General features: G+C 40.3%; 1 pseudogene; it reads right to left on the bottom strand.

The window, feature by feature from the left end:
• Positions 1 to 307: 307 nt before the first annotated feature.
• LOC113613659 (60S ribosomal protein L32 pseudogene) lies at positions 308 to 785 on the bottom strand (annotated as a pseudogene).
• Between the last annotated feature and the right edge of the window lie 18,843 nt (positions 786 to 19,628).

The following is a 19,628-nucleotide window of genomic DNA, read 5'->3' on the forward strand; positions in this document are numbered from 1 at the left end:
TTATGAATCTCTGGTATTAGGTTCACAGGGATTCAGAATTGACACTTTCATTTTTATGAAATTCCCCTTCTCATCTTTGTCAATATTCCTGGTTGTGAGGACTTCTCTGTATATTTTCCCATTCTCTTACTGTTGGACTATCTGTAACTCCATATTTAAAATGCACTTCCTCTAGATGATATAAAATTGGATTTAGCACTTAAATCCAGTGTAATATTCTTTGGCTTTTTTTTAGAAAGTTTAGAGCATTTATAATTAATCTAATGATTTACATGGTTGTTTCTAAGTGTACCATCCAGCTATTTGTTTTCAATTTGTCCTATATGTACACTTTTTTGAGTTTTATGGTTTTATCAACACGAATACAATGTGCACACAAGCTGTCTCTTCATTTTCTTCGCTGTGCAGCCTGGCATTGGGATTGGTGACTGACAGCCGGCTAGGCTGCTCTTTCCACAATGGCTCTGTGGTTCTTAGAGGAGACGATGTGAGAAATCACAGCCCAGTAATATATGCTCCACATCAGCAGCATTTCAAGCTCCTTGACACTGTGGACAGAAACTTTCAGAAGTCACTGGTCAGCAAGTGCTTTGTTTTCTTGCTGTTCCAGTAACCAAAGTTGGACATCAAAATCTGGCCCCTGAATCTCCTGCACACCCTATTGTCATGCCCCTGGGCTTCTGCCAGTTCTGCTTAATTATGACATATCGGTCTGACTGGTGCTGGATGGATTTCTTGGTTCTCTTTTTGATCTTTGGCTTCATGAGAGGTCTGAGGGCGGCCATGATGCTGAGGAGGACGTGTCCCATATATTTTTTATTCTCCGTCCCTGCATTCTTTATGACTATTTAAATGTTTTAAATATTCAATTTTTCTTTACCATGGTCTTACTAGCTATAACTTTTAAGTTTATGCAGTAGGAGCTCTAGGGTTTGCAATATGCATCTTATCACAGTCTTTCTTCAAGTAATATCATGCCTCTTGAGTTTTAATGTAAGAAATGTATAACAGTATATTTCTATTATGCCCTCCTCTTCTTTATACTTTTATTGTCAAATAATCTACATCTTCATTGGCATAAACCCCACAAATATATTATTATTTTATAATTTAAACAATAGAATACATTTTAAAGAAATTTTAAAATGAAGGAATTTTTAAAAATTTACCTACATAGGGCTTCCCTGGTGGCGCAGTGGTTGTGAGTCTGCCTGTCGACGTAGGGGACATGGGTTCGTGCCCCGGTCCGGGAAGATCCCACATGCCGCGGAGCAGCTGGGCCCATGAGCCATGGCCACTGAGCCTGCGCGTCTGGAGTCTGTGCTCTGCAACGGGAGAGGCCACAACAGTGAGAGGCCCGCGTACCACAAAAAAAAAAAAAAATTTATCTACATAGTGACTATTCACAGTATTTTTTATTTCTTAGTAAAACTCTGGTTTACTCTTCCTTCAGCCTGAAGAAATTTACTGTAAATTTTCTTCTTGTGCAGATCCTTGGGTGATGAATTCTCCATGTTTTTCTCTTCCTGAACATATTTTTATTTTAGCTTCATTTCTGAAGAATATTTTTTCTAGATATCGAATTTTAGGTTGACAGACATTTTTTCAACATTTTAAAGATGTTGTTCCAAAATATTCTGGTTTGCATTGCTTCTGATAAAAAGTCAACAACTTTCTTACGGTTATTCTCCTGCACTTAATCTCTCTTTTCTCTGGCTGCTTTTAAAATTTTCTCTTTAACAATGATTTTATAAAATTTGAATTATGTGCCTTTGCTTTTCTTTTTCCTGATTAGAATTTTTTGAGCTTCTAGGACATGCAGCCTTATAATTTTGAACAAATTTGGAAAATATTAGCCATTATTTATTCAATTCCTGTCCACCTCCTTCCTGGAACTCTAATAACACTGTTGTTAGAGTTCTTAGTACCATCCCATATTTCACCAAAGCTAAATATATCTGTATGCATAATTTCTATTGTTATGTCTTTAAGCTCACTGATATTTTTTCTGTGGTGTTTAATCTGCACATAACGTATTTTGGGTTCTAGACATTCTATTTTATTCCTTTTAATATATGGAATTTCTGTCCACACTATGTTCATGTTTACATCAACCCTGGAATGATCTGGACATTTCCCTTTTCCCAGCACAGAGGCACCTGAATTAAAGTTCGGGGTCACCTAGGTAAAGTACAGGGGAATTACTGTTATACATTTGTCACAGTGAAAAATGATCTTTCATCATAGGCCTCTCTTCCAGTCAATGGGTTCATGGTCTGAGAATCAGATCACATCTGGAATCTAGGAAAAAAGAATTGTGACTTTTTAATGGGCAGCTTCCCTCTGCCTCCTTATCATTTATTTTTATTTTGATTGCACATATTATGCAAAATGCTTGCTTGCTGCATATTCATATTTCTGTAAGGACTAACATATCCTGTTAACCATTTCTATATCTCACTGTGAGTCAAGCTTCCTCATCTGCCACACAGATCTTGTTGCTCGTTGTGATAATTGCACTTACCCTGCTTTTGCTTGCTAAGCACTACCATCCCCTCTTTGTTATTTTGAGATGCAATCAAATTAATTGCTATCAGGATTCCCAGTCCTAAAACAGCATCTCTTACTGTCATTCTTTGCCTAGACGGAACAGCCATCCCTGAGCTCCTAAACAATTTTTGTTCCCCTTTCACCAGTTACTTGCTTAGTACTGTCACCTGGCATGTCCTCTAGGCCTTCGCGTGAAATACTGTCAGCTGTTTATCCAGCTTTATGTAATATATCCTACCTAGCTCTCTTTCTGAATCTTTGAATCCTTTCTCCATCATCAGCCCTGATAACTCTGACATTCCTACCTAATTTATTTTGTGTCAGTATTTTTTTAAATGTTTCTAATAGCTATCCTAGGAGAGAATAGCATGATCTCCCACTGTAGATGCCAGAGTGTTAAATTCTATTTCACAGGACTATCTCCCATATTGATAAACTCCCCCATCCACAACTTTCTTTTCTGTTCTGTTCCCCTTCGTTCAGCATCCTTAACATATACAATCCTGTGCATCTACTCTTGTCTCCTCATGGTATATTGGTACATATTAGCCAAATCCTGCAGCAACGGCAGCACATAGTTTTCCTCATTCCTTAGCAAGCCTAATAGTTCTCCATATGGATGTTCTGGGATTTGTGCTGGTACTTTCTTAGATCGGGTTTCCTGAAAATGGGGATTTTTAATGGGAAAGTTGATGGACAATGCTCTTAGGAAGTTCACCTGGAAGAATGTGAGAAAGGCAGAATCTGGCCGAAGGAGAAGCTGAATCACAATGTACAGTTGACCCTCGAACAATGAGAGAATTGTTGAACAACCCTCCACACAGTTGAAAATCTGAGTATAACTTATAATCGGCCATCCCTCTATGTGGTTCCTCCTTATACACAGTTCTGCACCCATGGATTCAGCAACTGCAGATCGTATAGTACTGTTCTGATCTATTTCTGGATCTCAGTGCTGGTTACACAGTATGTTTAGTTTAAGAAAATCCACTGAGTTTTAAATTAACAGTAGATGGAAATTAATGCAGGCATAGTAATTCAGTGAGTTTTTTTACGGGTTAGAGGTTTAGAAAAAAGTTTTTAAAAGTCTTTATTAAAAGATACTTTTCAGAGCCAATTATTTTCAGAAAAAAAAGTTTTCTTAAATGAAAATAAAGATGAAAAGACAAAACTTTAAATACTCTAAAAAATTTCTCCAGAGCTGGATTTTTTCAGTTTATATAATGCAATCTGCTTAAACTGATCTATTCTAAACAGTCTTTCACCACTGTGACCGTCCAAAATTAACAACCTTTATTTATATATGTAAGGTCCTTCCAGGGTACATTTGAATCATCAAAGACAAAGATGTGTTTAATTTCATTTAAGTCTATTTGGTTAAATTTTCTCTCTTTGAACATCAGTAGAGCCATGTGTGATATCTAATGGAAAATATTTCAGATTATTTGCTTAAGTAGATGGTCATGTCTGAGTCTATCATCTATTATTTATATTTTAAAGACATTTAATTTTAGAACTATATAATTTTGTTCTCTATTTTCTTCCTTCCGTCTTAGGTGTACACCTAATACATAGATGGATTTACAAAAGTATAGGAACTAGAATGTTTATAACATCACTGTTTATAATAGGCCAAAACTTCCAACTACACTATTAATGCCTATCAACACTAGAATGGATAAATAAACTGTGGTATATGTCCATAATAGTAGTATGTAACAATGAGAATCAAAATCAAAATCCACATACAACAATATAAATGAAACTCACAGACATATCAATTGAGAGAAGTTCAATTATTCATGAAATACTCATGAATTCAAAGTTCAATTATTCATGGCTGAATAATATTCTGATGTGTGTGTCTGTGTATCACAATTTGTTTATCCATTTAGCTGTCAACACTTAGGTTGTTTCCATGTCTTGACTATGAAATAATGCTGCAATGACCATGACAGTGCAGATGTCTCTTCAACATAATGATTTTGTTCTCTTTGGATATACACCCAGAAGTGGAATTGCTGGATCATATGGCAGTTCTATTTTTAATTACTTGAGGAACCTCCATACTGTTTTTCATAGTGGCTATATTAAAACACTTCCTGATGTAAAATTCCTATACACTAGCAATGAAAGATCAGAAAGAGAAATTAAGGAAACAATCCCATTTACCATTGCAACAAAAAGAATAAAATACCCAGGAATAAATACCTAAGGAGGCAAAAGAACTGTACTCAGAAAACTAAGATACTGATGAAAGAAATCAAAAATGACACAAACAGATGGAGAGATATACCATGTTCTTGGATTGGGAGAATCAATATTGTGATAATAACTATACTACCAAAAGCAATCTACAGATTCAATGCAATCCCTATCAAATTACCAGTGGCATTTTTCACAGAATTAGAACAAAAAATTTTACAATTTGTATGGAAACACAAAAGACCCCAAATAGCCAAAGCAATCTTGAAAAAGAAAAAACGGAGCTGGAGGAATCAGGCTCCCTGACTTCAGACTATACTATAAAGCTACAGTGATCAAGACGTATGGTACTGGCACAAAAACAGAAATATATATCAGTGGAACAGAATAGAAAGCCCAGAGATAAACCCACGCACCTATAGTCACCTTATTTATGAAAAAGGAGGCAAGAATATACAATGGAGAAAAGACAATCTCTTCAACAAGTGGTGCTGGGAAAACTGGACAGCTACATGTAAAAGAATGAAATCAGAACACTCCCTAACACCATACACACAAAAAAACTCAAAATGGATTAAAGACCTAAATGTAAGGCCAGACACTATAAAACGTTTACAGGAAAACACAGGCAGAACACTCTGACATAAATCACATATGTTTTCTGACTCACCTCCTAGAGTAATGAAAATAAAAATAAAGAAATGGGACCTAATTAAACTTAAAAGCTTTTGCACAGCAAAGGAAACCATAAACAAGACAAAAAGACAACCCTCAGAATGGCAGAAAATATTTGTAAACAAAGCAACTGACAAGGGATTAATCTCCAAAATATACAAACAGCTCATGCAGCTCAAAATCAAAACAACAAACAACCCAATTAAAAAATGGGCAGGGGCTTCCCTGGTGGCGCAATGGCTGAGAGTCCGCCTGCCGATGCAGGGGACACGGGTTCATGCCCCGGTCCGAAAAGATCCCACATGCCGCGGAGCAGCTGGGCCCGTGAGCCATGGCCACTGAGCCTGCGCGTCCGGAGCCTGTGCTCTGCAACGGGAGAGGCCACAACAGTCAGAGGCCCGCGTACCACAAAAAAAAAAAAAAAAAGAAATGTTTCATTGATAAAAATCAAGTTCCTGGAAACAAATTTTGGTAAAAACCTATGCCTTCTCCCATGATATGTCTCACAACAAAATAAAACTAGAAACATTGAAAAAGATAATCAGGAAATAGCAAAAATAAAATACATAAAATGACAGGAAAATCACAAACCTTTCAACATCGTCTATAGATAAGCAGTTCTTTTTCTCTTCTCAACAAAAATTAAGAAACATTAATACTGCATCACATCAAGTTTAAATTCTAATTTCTGAGGTTAACAGAAATGTTTGCAAATGTTAAGTTATAGCTAATGAACTAACATAAATGAATCAGTATCCTAATAGTTTTCTTTTATTAAACCAGGATGATCAAAACCAGAAAAAGGGGCTTCCCTGGTGGCGCAGTGGTTGAGAGTCCACCTGCCGATGCGGGGGACGCGGGTTCGTGCCCCGGTCCGGGAAGATCCCACGTGCTGCGGAGTGGCTGGGCCCGTGAGCCATGGCTGCTGAGCCTGCATGTCCAGAGCCTGTGCTCTGCCAACTGGAGAGGCCACAACAGTGAGAGGCCCGCATACCGCAAAAAAAACCCAGAAAAAGTAAACACAATGAGCTATGTGCTGTAGACATTGCAAATATTAAGTGCATTATTAAAGTTCTCTGATAATCTTTTCTAAAATCAATTTCAAAACGTTTCCTCAAGCCAAAGTGAGTCTATGCACTAACAGACAAAGCAACCCATGTATGATTTTCTTATTGTTTTGAATTTCTATTCCAGCTTTTCTCTTTCCTGTGGAACTGATAAGAAAAAGTGTAAGTACAAAGAGGTTCAGCAGAGCAAACTAAGCACATGCACATAAAAAACACCCATTAACGTATGTTGACACACAAGTTGCCCATAGGCAGTATCTTTTAATGGTTCTTAATTTTGTTGCTTACTGCATTGATGGGCTTAGAGATTATCATACTAGATGAAGTAAGTCAGAAAGAGAAAGACAAATACCATATGATATCACTTATATGTGGAATCTAAAATATAACACAAATGAACCTATCAACAAAACAGAAACAGACTCACAGACATAGAGCAGACTTGTGGTTGCAAAGAGGAAGGAGGGTGGGGAGGGATGGTTTGGGAGTTTGGGGTTAGTAGATGTAAACTATTATATATAAAATGGATAAACAACAAGGTTCTACTGTATAGCACAGGGAACTATACTGAATACTGCTCAGGCAACAGAAGTACTAGCTAGATTGGAGATGGGGTATGGGCATGAAAGCAAGCAGAGTCAGAGCACATTTAGGTGTTTGAATTTTGTGCTTAAAATATTTTAAGCAGGATTACTCCAGAGAAATGTTTACATCATGGAAAGATCACTCTGCCCCATAATTGAGAATTGATTGTAGGTGGGCAGGGGTAACAGATAGAAACCTATTGGGAAAAATTGAGACCAGAAGTAATGCAGAGGAAATGTTGAAGAGAGGGTAATTTGGAGATTTTTTTTTAATTAACTTTTATTGGCGTATAGTTGATTTACAATGTTGTGTAGTTTCTGTAGTACAGCAAAGTGAATCAGTTATACATACACATATATCCACTCTTTTTTAGAGTCTTTTCCCATATAGGGCATTACAGAGTATCGAGTAGAGGTCCCTATGCTATACAGTAGGTTCTTATTAGTTACCTATTTTTGGAAATGGAGTCAATAGGTCTTTTTGATTAATAGAATGTACGAGAACGATAGAAATAACCCCCATATTTCTGGCTTGAGAATCTAGGTTACGGTGGGCCATTCATCAAAATAAGGAATAGCGGGAGAAGATCAGCTTTTGGAGGGAACACGATTTCAATTTTGGGCAAACTGCCTACAGTAAGCGAAGTGAAGCTATGGTTGGAGATGCCAAACAGACAGCTATGGTTCTACAACTCTGAAAGTTTAGTTTCAACTCTCAAGCAGAGCAAGAAAAGTCTCTCTGTAACTCAAGCCTAAATCTCCAACGCAGTCCTGTCACTGAAAACTCGCCCCTACACCAGCCCCTTGCACTCTTAGCCCTTTGTCCACATATGCCTTTTGACGTTGTACCCCTTGATTCTGGGGCTCACCGAAACCCGGAAAGGCTAGACTCCAAGGCGCTGAAAGTTAAAAAAGCCCTTGTAATAAGAAAGGTCACTCCTGGACTTTGAGCCAGGACCTCGCCCCGCCCCCGCGCTGCCTCCAACCAGGAGGGTGCGTGGCCTGGAGGCGGGGCCCTCTTCTTCCGGAGGGTTGGTGCCCGTCACCCCGCCCCCTGCTCCCTACAAAGGCGCGTCTACCCGTGACGCTATCCTAGCATCAGGCCAACGGCGAGCTTCTTTGCTTACTGGGCACAAGGAAGTCCGCGGGCGTTTGGAATGTAGACTCGAATCAAGATGTAAATGTGAGCCTTGGGCATATGGCCACCAACGGTAAGCCAGTGGGACAACTCAGTAAACTGCGGTCTCCACGCTCCCGCCCGCTGCCGAGAAGGGCGTAGCTACGGCGACTGAGCAGCGCCAAACTTATTCAAACGCAATCTCACGAGGGAGCCTAGCAAGCGGAGTATCGGTTCCGTCGCCAAGCTCCACCTGGCACAAGTACCCAGATCTTCATGCAGGGTACTTGCTTCAATCTTGCGTTGTGGTCTTTCCAATAATCCCGTTATTCTGTTTAAAAAAAAAAAAAACTGCGAAAAGAATAAAAGAAAAAAAGGTTGTGTGCGTTATTCTTACTTTCAGAAATGTCAGTGCAAAATCAACCCAACTGTGATCTTCCATGAGGTGTGCTCAGCCACAGGCCCACAAGAGCGAGAATGAAGGCTTTCTCAGCCATTGCTGGGAAGCTAATACACCACTTCCCAGACTCACAGCTGGCCTCTGGCTAGTCGCAGGCAGAGTGAGGTGTATGATACACTACAAAAGACGGTTGCTTTATTAGTGTACACTGTTCTCTAATGCTCTTAGCTTGTTCTCGTGTCCTCATTCTTGTCGGGGGGAGGCAGAAGAAGAGACTTAAAGGTACCAGTTAAAGGTAACTCGGTCTATTTGGGGTAAATGCAATCTTTCAGGATTTCTCCCTCCTCCCTTTTCTAGCCTAAAGGTCACATTAAGATAGAGGAAAGATTTGGCAGGGGTAGGAGTGGTCCTTAAAGCCCTGCTGGCCTCTGTTTCTCCCCCAAGCTACTGATAAAGTATGTGGCAGATAGAACTTGAGGTTTATTCTCTCAACATAACTGAGACGTCTCAGTGATCCTCAACCTACCTGCACTTGGCCCCAACTCAAGTCTATCCAGCCTCTGAAACGTGTTTGCATCAGCATGTGGGCTCAGGTATTCCTAGAATCTGCTGTGCATTGTCTCTCGCTCTCGGAATTATTTTAGCAACTTCTATGTGAGTCTAAAATAAAATTTTCAAACAAACAAAAATAAATCTCTTCCATGCCAGCCAGGAGCCAAGGGAAACAGGAATAGGACCTTCAGCACATTATTGCATAAACAAACAAGGCCGTTAACATTCTGCCGCAGTCACTTTATGATGATTCAAAGTCACTTGCATAGCAGTGTCTTCTCAGAGTCAATATCTATCTGGTCTTTCTATCCTCTTCTCTCCCCCATCTCTCAGGCCCTGGCCCCGGAAGGGGAAAAGGGGTGTTGGGTCCCTGAAGACCCCAGGCCAACCACACCCCCTATTATCTACCCTCCTGATCTTTCTCCCTTTCCCAGTAAGAATTCTACTTAATCTCTGCTAGTCAGAACTCCTCCTAAGTTTGTCTTCTTTGCTCCGACCTTACGGGTGTCTCTTTTCTAAGGGGTTACTCTTATAAGGGAGACACTAAGCTTTGTGACTTAGCTCTCATGGTGTGTGGAGAGCTGGGAGGGCATGAAGGGATGTTACAGGGAAACAGTATTTTTCTCTTTTTTGCTGCTGAGTCTCTGAACCTGCTTCCTATTGTTGGAGAATACCTCTACCTATTTCCTACCTCAGAGGCTGAAAATAAGAGACACTTACCTTCTTAGCCTACTTGCAACCAGGCATAGCACATGTCCTAAGTTCTGCCAAATAGTTGCTTCCTCCCAAGGCTTTGAATTGGGATGGAGAGAATGACAAACTATACAGAATCCATTCTGGTGATAGGTGGTAGAAGCAGCAATGGTCTTAGCTCTAGCGGGGGTGGGCAAAATTCAGTGGTAGTGGCATCAGAAGGGTGAGTGGTGGCGTCTAGTATCCAGCTGCAAGGAGAACGGTGTCTTCACTAGACCACCTGCAGCATGATTGGGGCAGAGTTCCTGGCTGCAAAGCCCCTGACCTCACTCACTGGCCGTGAAAGTGATTCTGTCAGCTGTCACTGAGCTGCAGCTGGTTTGAGATTGCAGCTGTGCAGGGTGATTGAGCACATATAGACTACAGTAGCCAAGTTTAATATGAAAATAGATTCATTTGGGAACCAACACAGGCTTTCCAGGAGCTCATACTGCATAAGTCAGAATGAAGCCTTGGATGGAGATCGAAATTTTTCCCTGGAATCACAAGAAGTTCCCTAGGGGACCCTATACTGTAAAGGCAGCTGTAATTTACATGAACTTAAGACTCATTAATTTATCCCGTACACACTACTAAATATAAAATAGATAACCAACAAGGACCTACTGTATAGCACAGAGAACTACACTCAATATTTTCTAATAACCTATAAGGGAAAAGAATCTAAAAAAAATAGATATATGTGTCTGTATTACTGAATAACTTTGCTGTACACCTGAAACTAACACAACATTGTAAATCAACTATACTTCAATTAAAAACAAAAAGACCCATCGATAGCACCAGGAACGAAGCACCTCAGACCTGGTTTTTCCTCAAGCTCAGTTTAGTAGGTAGCAATCTAATGGATTTTTTGCTAATTTTTTTTCTCTTTTATCTTGTTTCTTAGCCTTGGATAGATGACCCAGTTTGGACCTAATTCAGCAAGAGAATATCTGCAGGAAAAAAATCTTTTAAAAATGCATCTTTCAGAGTAGGAAAGTTTATGTCCATGTGGCCTTACTGGACCTCTGAAGCACCCACCGTCTTGGTGGTGACAGTAGCTACAGCACAGCTGGAGAAAGCTTGGGTTTCTGCAAGAGGAGTGCATGAAAGCACAACTAACATCTCTACAGAAGATTTTTCCCAATAGAGTTTATGTTCACAGACCCTGGCCAACCAGCACAGTATGACTAGTAACCTGACAGGCTTAAACAAGAACTTTTCTCTTTCCTCCATCCCGCAGATAATCCTAAATAAATTGGCTGGCAACTGCAGTAAGGGTCTGGATTGCCCTGGAATCTGGGAGTGTCATTTTTGCTTATGATAACTGCTGCTAGTGTTTTTCCAGCAGTGAGGCTGCTGCTACACGGACCTTCTGTATGCTGTGCTCTTTGTTTTTTGTTTGTTTGTTTTTTCAGCAATAGAAACATCAATGGTTTAATGGATGGGTGATCTTGCACATCTGAAGCAAGGTCCTGGAGCTACATCCCACCATGTGCTGCAGACAGTGGGCAGGACGTGTTAGCAGTCTTTGTTCTGCTGTGCTCTTCGGAAAAGTAAGACACAGAGAGAATTGCAGCTGGGTTAGGCCTACTTTGGAGGTTAGAGGAGTTACATCCATTTCTAGTATAACAGGGCAAGATATGGTGATAGCACTAAGTGGTGGACAGTGTATAAAAGTTAAGTCTTTAATAAAAGCAGGACCATGTTTTCCATTTTAAACTTATCTCTTGGTACTTGCCTGGCTGTCCAGTGGTTGAGACTCCACACTTTCACTGCGGGGGGCACGGGATCGATCCCTGGTCGGGGAACTAAGATCCCATATGCAGTGAGATGCAGCCAAAAGTTAAAAAAAAAAAAAAAAAAAAAACTTACCACTTGTGCAGTCAGAACCCTATGCAGGAGGTAAGATCTGAATATTCATGCATTCAGCCTTTACTTATTAAGGGTGCTATGAGTCAGGCACTGTTCTTGGCCTAAGAACAGAACAGACAAGGTCCCTGCACTTATAGATCTTACATTCTAGAGAAGGGAGAGGATAAACAGCAAAGGAAGAAATGATTTCATCTCATCGCAAGTGCTAACGAAAAATTGTATCAATTTATCAAACAGAACGCATTACGTTCTAGGCAACTTGTTAATGTTTTACAAATATTAACTCATAACACCCTAAAAAGTAAGTGCATAATTATCCTCATTTTTAGATGGGAAACCTAAAGCGCAAAAAGGTGAAGTAATTTAGCTAGCATGTAGTAAAGAGAGGATTCAAACCCCAGTGGTAGAACTCTGTTGCCTGAAACAAGCTAACAGGATTCGAAAGAGATAGAAAGTTGAGACAGAGGAGGGAAGTACTAATTTAGCGAGGGCATCCAGGAAAGGCTTATGAGCAGGTGAATTTTGAGCTGAGACTTGAAAGTTGAGAAGAAACGGTCAAGCAAGGATTGTGACGGAGCTCTCCAAGCAGCATGAACAGTACATGCAAAGGACCTGTGGGGAGAATACCGTCTCACCTCCTGGCACAAGAGGAGGTCACAGAGGGAGGCAGGGACCGGATAGTGTGGAATCTTGGAGGCCACAGTGGAAAGTATGGATTTTATTCTAGTTATAATGGGGAGCGCTTCAGAAGCGGGGGAGTAAAATGATCCGTTGTGCAAAACTACATATTCCCCTCTGTGCACTTACAAGAATGTAAATGCATAGAGAAAAGCCCAGGAGAACATACCACCTGATTAAGTGGTTAGTTCTGGGCATGATTTGGGACCATGGCAATGATCAAGGGGACTTTGGCTTTTTCTGTTTTTTACCTGAAAAGCTACTTGTGTAATTATACAAATGAATAACTTCTAAAAACAAGTTAAGCTCCATAAAATCCCATGTGTTGTGTAGCTTAAAACCCTCTCAGTTACAAGCAGCTGCATCACGCTGAACTAAACACAGTATCTGTGGAGCTTGTGAACTCTGCTTCAGACACAAACCTGAATTACAGGATGTATATCTCCCTTAGAGAAACCGCAAGCAGTCGTGTGTATTGCGTAGTGAGCAAAACCTCTTAGGGAAAAGTTGGTAAGACTGAAAAGAGGCACAGTAAGTAAAGCTGATTGTGAGGCTGAGAAAACCCAAATAGGGAGTAAGAACTTGATAAATGAACTTGTTTACAAAATAGAAATAGACTCACAGACAGAGAAAACAAAACTTATGGTTACCAAAGGGGGTGGGAGGATAAATTAGGAGTTGACATTAACAGATACACGCTACTATATATAAAATAGATAAGTAACAAGGACCTACTGTATAGCACAGGAAAGTATATTCAATATCCCGTAATAATCTATGATGGAAAAGAAGCTGAAAAATAGATAGATATGAATAACTGAATCACTTTGCTGTACACCTGAAACAACATTGTAAATTAACTATACTTGAATTTTTAAAAAGGGTTAAAAAAAAAAAAGATTAAGAACTTGGCTGGTTTCTCCCAGTTGGAAGCAACTGATAATTCTATGCATTGTCTAAACTATGAAAACCAGTTTTAGTATATAGTGAGCTACTGCCAGTTTTGTCTTTCTTTGTAGAAGGTACCTGATGAAATGTGCTTTAAGAGTAACCTGGATTATCTTGGACACCTACTCCCATGACCATTGAGCCACTTGGGATTTACTACCCACTTTCACATCTCATTGCTTTCAATCTTCCTCCTTCCTGTTCACACCCTCTCACTCATCACATGGCTTATTTCCTGCTACGTGACTCTTCACCTCAGCTCCTTTCATTATGCTTGGAGACTTTAGAAGCCCTGTGCATGATCCAGCCAATGCCCTGCTTCCTAGTTGCTTAATGCTCGCACTTCCAGTGACTTTTTAATCCAGTCAACTTTGGCAACTTTTTCCCATAGTCACACCCTGGACATGTTCGTTACCAGTTACCACTTCGGCAATCTCACATCCAAACTTTTCCAGCTCAAGTACTCCCATTGCAGAATCCTTCCCTCTCATGGCAACTTCCAACGCATCCCTCCGTGTCTCTCTGGACACCCAGAGCCTCTTTCTGTCTTCCTTTCTGTCTTGCTTAGACTCCATGACTCATCCTTATAATCCACAACCTTGCTTCTCTTTTCCTCCTAGAAAACTTTTCTTTTCACTCCTAGAAAACTTTGAGATTTTCCAGCTTAAAATGTCTTCTAATTTCTATGATCATGTCTTTCTTGATGCATGAGTTATTTACAGATATATTTCTTCATGTCAAATATATGGAGATTTCCTAGTAATCTTTTTATTGTTGATTTTGAGCTGAATGCCTTATTATCAGAGAACATATTCTGATTTCAATCCTTTAAACATATTGAGGTTGGCTTTATGACCCAATTTTAGTAAAATTTGATTCAATGTTAGTAAAGATTCCATGTATATTTGAAAAGAATGTGTAATTTGCAGTTTGGGGCTCAGGGTTCTATACATGGCTATTAGGTTAAGTTTGCAGATCATATATTTCAAGACTTTTATATCCTTACTGATATTTTGCCTGCTTGTTCTATCAGTTACTGAGAAAAATGTGTATAAAATACCCCACTATGACTGTAGACTGTGAGGAAAGCCTAATGATTTAACACAGATTAGTGGAAAATATAGAATGAGAAAATGCAAGGAAAAGTTCTGGAAAGAGTGATACAAGTTATTTTTACTGGGAAGTGACACCTCGATTTTTTTTAATGAATTTATTTATTGTTTATTTATTTTACTTATTTATTTTTGGCTGCGTTGGGTCTTCGTTGCTGCATGCAGGCTTTCTCTAGTTGTGGCGAGCGAGGGCTACTCTTCGCTGCATTTAAGTGCCTAGTAAGTAGTAAATGCTCAGTAAAATTTAATTTTCTTCCTCTTATGCAGAGGAACTGAAGGTTTACTCTAGAACAACCCAGTGACTATAGCTGTAGTCACCTGTAATCACAGGTGGTTGGATATATTTATGCTTACCTGTGGGTAGAGTCCCTGGCGTGAACCATGGGTTCGGTACTTTCCATCTAATTCTCAGTATTAAAGAATCCCTTCAACATTTGTATATGAGAAGTGGCTTAACAAGTTTATTCGTTATCTGTTGTTACACAACAAATTACTACAAAACCTAGACAGTTTAAAATCACAAACATTTATTTATTATTTCAGCTTCTATGAGTCATAAATCTGGGCCTGGTTTAAGGGGGTACCTCCAACTCAGAGTTTCTCAAAATGTGTCTCACAAGGCTGTAATCAAGGTGTTGACTGGCTGCAGTCATCTCAAGGCCCATTTGGGGGAGGTTCCACTCTGAACCCACTCCTTTGGCCACGGGCAGGCCTCCGGTCTTTGCTGGCTATTGGCTGGAGACATGAGTTCCTTGCCACGTGGGCCTCTCCATAAAGCTCCTCACAACTTGGCAGTTGTCCTCCCTCAGAGCGAGCAAATGAGAGAGCAAGAAAAGGCACCTAGACAGAAGCCATAGCCTCTTTTTTTTTTTAATAGACTTCATTTTTTAGAGCAGTTTTAGGTTCACAGCAAAATTGGGCAAAAAGTACAGAGGGTTCTTATATAACCCCTTCCCCGACACATGTACAACCACACACACGCACACCGTGGACATCCCCCGCCAGAGTGGTAAATTTGTTACAACTGATGAGCCTATATTGACACAACATTATCACCCAAAGTCCACATTTAGGTATTGTACATTTTATTGGTTTTGACAAATGTATAATGACACGTATCCTCCATTATTGTACCGTACAGAATAGTGTCACTGCCTTAAAAATCCTCTGTGCTCTGCCTGTTCATCCCTCTCTCTCCCTAACCCCTGGCAACCACAGATCTTTTTACTGTCTTCATTTTTTTTTTGTCTTTTCCAGAATGTCATATAGTAGGAATTATACAGTGGGGAGCCTTTTCAGATTGGTTTCTCTCACTTAGAACATGCACTTAAGTTTCCTCCATGTCTTTTCATGGCTTGATAGCTCACTTCTTTTTAGCACTAAATAATATTCCATTGTCTGGATGTACCACAGTTTATTTGCCATTCCATCTGCTGAAGGACACCTTCGTTGCTTCCAAGTTTTGGCACGCCATAGTCTTTTTGTAACCTAATCTTAGAAATAACATCCCATTACTTCTGTGGAGTTCAGTTCATTGGAAGCAAATCAATAAATCCAGCCCGCACTCAAAAGGGAGAGATTACACAAGGGTGTGAATATCAAGATGGGGGAGGGAGGATCACAGAAGCTATCTCGGAGGTTGCCTACCACACCAGGGAAGACAAGTGTTTACAGCGACCTTGACCATGCCCAACCAGCCACATCAGTGAAAGGATGCCCTTTATAGAATCTGTGCCTGAAAAGAGTCTACTCTTGTTTTATTGTAGAATAGTTTACCAGAGTACTAAAACTACTGAGCGACACAAATAGATGCTCTTTTTGCTCATTTTGAGAATGATCCGAAAGCAATGCGCAGCACTATAAAATTCTCTGCCAGCTCATTTTACTAGAAAAATAGAATCTACTTCTGGCACATTTTCTTGTACAGCTGCCCATTCCATTCAAGTTTTTAAAAAAGAGAAGACCTCCCAATTAAACTATGCCATTTATTCCGCTCCTCCCTGTACTGCAGAGTGGAGTATATGATAGAGGACAAAATATCTGATAAATAAAATAATTCCAGTATTATTGCACGTATTATATCACATATATTTACTTATACTTCTGTACAGAAATGACAATGAGCTGAATATACGGTTTTACAGAGTAGGCATCCACTTGAGAAATGTTCGGATGTCATGTTAAAGTGCAATGTGCCAAATTTAAAATAAAGAATATTTATTACTGCTCACAGTAAAATATGTATATATGTGATATCGTTTTATATAGAGATTGATAAAATATCACTGGAATGTATATATGAATTCAGATTCTACATTTTTTTTGGTAGGGAAACTTTATACTATTTACCATCAAGTGGAATGGAAAGGTGAAGTCTGGTGCTTTTTTTCATCCGCAGATCCTAAAATCCCCATACTAGTCCAACATTTGGGGGAAAAGTATTTGTGAAACCATCTCTCGGTGGGAACAGTGGATCTACACGCTTATTTACAACTTTTAACAGATGAATCCCTTAACTCTCTGAGAGGTGTGTCCAAATGTAGCATGGAACCTCTGCTCTTTGCCTTATTGGATAGTGACATCCAACCTGAGTATGTTAAACAATTTGGTGATTTCTGCCTCAGGTGGAAACATGAAGGTCCACGATAGTTAGAAAACAGTGGCACCACATCACCACAAGAGGGAGTAAAGAGCCACAAAAACATCTCATACGGCTAGGCTCTAGCATTTCGGAGAAAACGGAACTTTTGCTGTTTCTATTGCCCCCACACTCTTACCTCTTCTAATAATCCAGAGACTTTCTTCTGGCCAAAGGCAGGCCCAGTACCTACAGATCTCTCTGTAGAAATGAAGAAAATAGAACCGGGAGCAGGTTACTTCTCCTATGCTGTCCCAGGCTGACTTTCCAGAGGAATGCTCCCAGATACCGATTCACACAGAAGTGGGTTCCTGTCTCATCGCTGAAGACACCCTTCAGTGCCTGCCTCTGCTCTCTGATTCACCACCCAAGCCCAAATATCTGGTTTATGAGAACACATGCCATGTTCAGTGATTCGAGTAGTTCTTGAATTAACTTACCACAGCACTAAAGTCACTAGGTAATACAGGGGCCAATGAGTAACTTTCAAAGGCCAACAGTAAGCACTCAATAAGGAGAAAGGTCAGACTTTGAGCCTAAGAAAACACACCTTTCTTGGAATGACATAAATAGAAATCCTCAGTTATAATCCACAATCATTGCTGAGTCCTTTGCGCCTGGGGAAGTTCTAAAACTCCGAGCCCCGTAAATGGTAGCCCATTATACCGAATTAACCGTCCAGGGTGTTTGGGGATTTTTTCACTGTTAGCACAGCCTGGGAAAAAAAAAAAATGATGAATAGAGCTGAATAAGATAGTTTTCCCTCATCAGAGTTAGTCAGACGCTGCAGGCAGAATGTCAGGCAAAAAATACAGGGAAGAGTAAATACAATGGGAGATAACTTATGACTGTGACCATAGAAATGTGATTCCTTGAGTCCTGACTGATGCTTACTAATCCTGTTTGGATTCAACAGAACAGGTTTCCAAACTACGATTTAAAACTTTTCTTGAGAATAAATTATCAAATCACTGCCGCAAGAGTTCCCTCGTTTACTAGATCCCTATGATAACTCTTCTCCAAAGAGTTCAAAGTGTTGTACTGAATAGAAATGTGAATTTTTAAAAGACACTGTCAGAGGCAAAGCTTAATCTAGTCATGGTGCTGGGAGAAAGGTTGGGAGATGGGAAAAACCATAACCAAGATGTCTTAAAGACTGAAGATGACTCCAGGTGGCTGAAGAAAGAGCAATGGCGAAATCTTTTGGCCTGAAAACTTTCAGCTAGCTAAAGGACTGAGAATACAGCCATGGCCCTGTACAACAGCCATCTTGAAAGCTTGGGGGAGCTAATTGCAACTTGGGAGACATGTCACATCTTGAATCTTGGAATCTTCCAACAGACTTCAGATACAGAACGTTTCATGATACAATTCCCAAAACTCCTCTCCCTAACACTCTTCTGCTATGAACACTGGTCCCTCTTCTACAATGCTCATTTAACATTAAGTAATATATGCCTCCAACTCACCACATACTTGTATTCCTGCCATTGTATCAGTGTTCCTTCCCAGCTTTAGATCTGCTCAAGTCAACATGATTTTACAGTTCGGCCCCAAAAGCTCAGAAACGCCTGAGAAGCAGGCCAGCCTTGCACACAGGCCAAGTCTCTAAGTCAAGCTCTAAGAAGTCTCAGCAAAGGAACGTGAAGTCCCGGTGGCTTGTCAGGATCCATCTCTGCAGTCAGGGGAATATGAAGCTTTGATTGGTCAGACCTGGGTCACAGGCCACATTTAGAGCTGGGGGTGAAATTAGCTCTATCTACATTGAGCATAGGAGAAGAGTAGATCCCCAGTTAATGTGAGAAGCTATTAGAAATAGAGTAAATGGGGACTTCCCTGGTGGCACAGTGGATAAGACTCCACGCTCCCAATGCAGGGGGCCTGGGTTCGATCCCTGGGCAGGGAACTAGATCTCACATGCATGCCACAACTAAGAGTTTGCATGTCACGACTAAGGAGTCTGCATGCCACAACTAAGGAGCTGGCAAGCTGTAACTAAGAAGTCTGCCTGCTACAACTAAGGAGCCAGCCTGCTGCAACTAAGACCCGGTGCAACCAAATAAATAAATAATTTTTTAAAAAAAAAAAGAAATAGTGTAAATGAATTCTGGGCAGCCAAAGAGTAACACGTGTCTACCTCCACCACTTTTCAGGCCTTCCCTCTCTATCATACCCTGCACAGGCCCATTTAGCTTCCAGGGAACCTTGGATGTCTGAGTCTAATGAACATGGAGCCCTTGGTGTTGTGCAGTGTGGTGGCTCTGACTGTTCACAACCACATACCAGGTCATTGCCGTGTGATGAGGCTCATTAGTATCCATTCACTCAATACTGTTTGAGTCTCTGCTCATATATTTTGTTAATTTCTATTGTCAGCAAGTCACCCCCCCCACCATACACACACACACACACACACACACACACACACACACATACACACACACACACACATCACAGGGAGACAAGCCAATGATAACATCTGACAGCAACAA

The sequence above is a fragment of the Aethalodelphis obliquidens genome, unplaced genomic scaffold (assembly GCF_003676395.1).
Source record: "Aethalodelphis obliquidens isolate GAN/ISIS:26980383/991018 unplaced genomic scaffold, ASM367639v1 scaffold4, whole genome shotgun sequence".
NCBI lineage: Eukaryota > Metazoa > Chordata > Mammalia > Artiodactyla > Delphinidae > Aethalodelphis > Aethalodelphis obliquidens.